The following is a 716-nucleotide window of genomic DNA, read 5'->3' on the forward strand; positions in this document are numbered from 1 at the left end:
TTATAAAGCTAGCCTGAGGGATCTGAGGATGATAGAAGAGCGAAGCCCAGAGAACGTCCTGGAGTCAGCCTTGGGGATGACCCTCACAGTAAGATATCATTCCTTAGGGAAAAAAATTTCTTTTCATCTTGCCAAAGTATACATTTAACTTGTTTCTTTATTTTGCAGTCTACCCTGGCTCAACATCGTAGTATAGCCCGAGCTAGGGCTACAAATGACAAACTCCAAGCTGAGCTCCAAACCGCCAAGACTGCCCTGACTGCTACTCAAGAAGATGAACAAACCGCCAAAGCTTCCTTTGCAGCTGCTCAAAAGGGCGAGTACGAGGCCAAGTTCGCCCTTGCATCGTCTCAAGAAAGCGAGCAGGCGACAAAGATAGCCTTGGATGCTCTTCAGGTCGAGGTTGCTAAGGCCAAAGCAAATCAGCTAGAAGTTGAGGCTGTAGATAAAGAGGAGAAAGCAGCCTCACTGTCTGCCATGGAAAACATGTTGTATCATTGCTGGGCTTTTAACCAGGATGGCAACTTTTCTTTCATGGCCCCCGAGCTGTGGGATCCATATCTTGAAAAATTCAAGGCCCAGATCTTGCAAGAGCCATCAAAGACAGGGGACCCCTCTATAGTGGGTGAGCAGGAGATCGAGGAGGTCACGCCCTCAGAACGTCCTAAAGAGTATTAATGAAGCCTTCATTGTTTTACTCTTTCCTTCTTCTTCTT

This window comes from Humulus lupulus, chromosome 2, assembly GCF_963169125.1.
Source record: "Humulus lupulus chromosome 2, drHumLupu1.1, whole genome shotgun sequence".
NCBI lineage: Eukaryota > Viridiplantae > Streptophyta > Magnoliopsida > Rosales > Cannabaceae > Humulus > Humulus lupulus.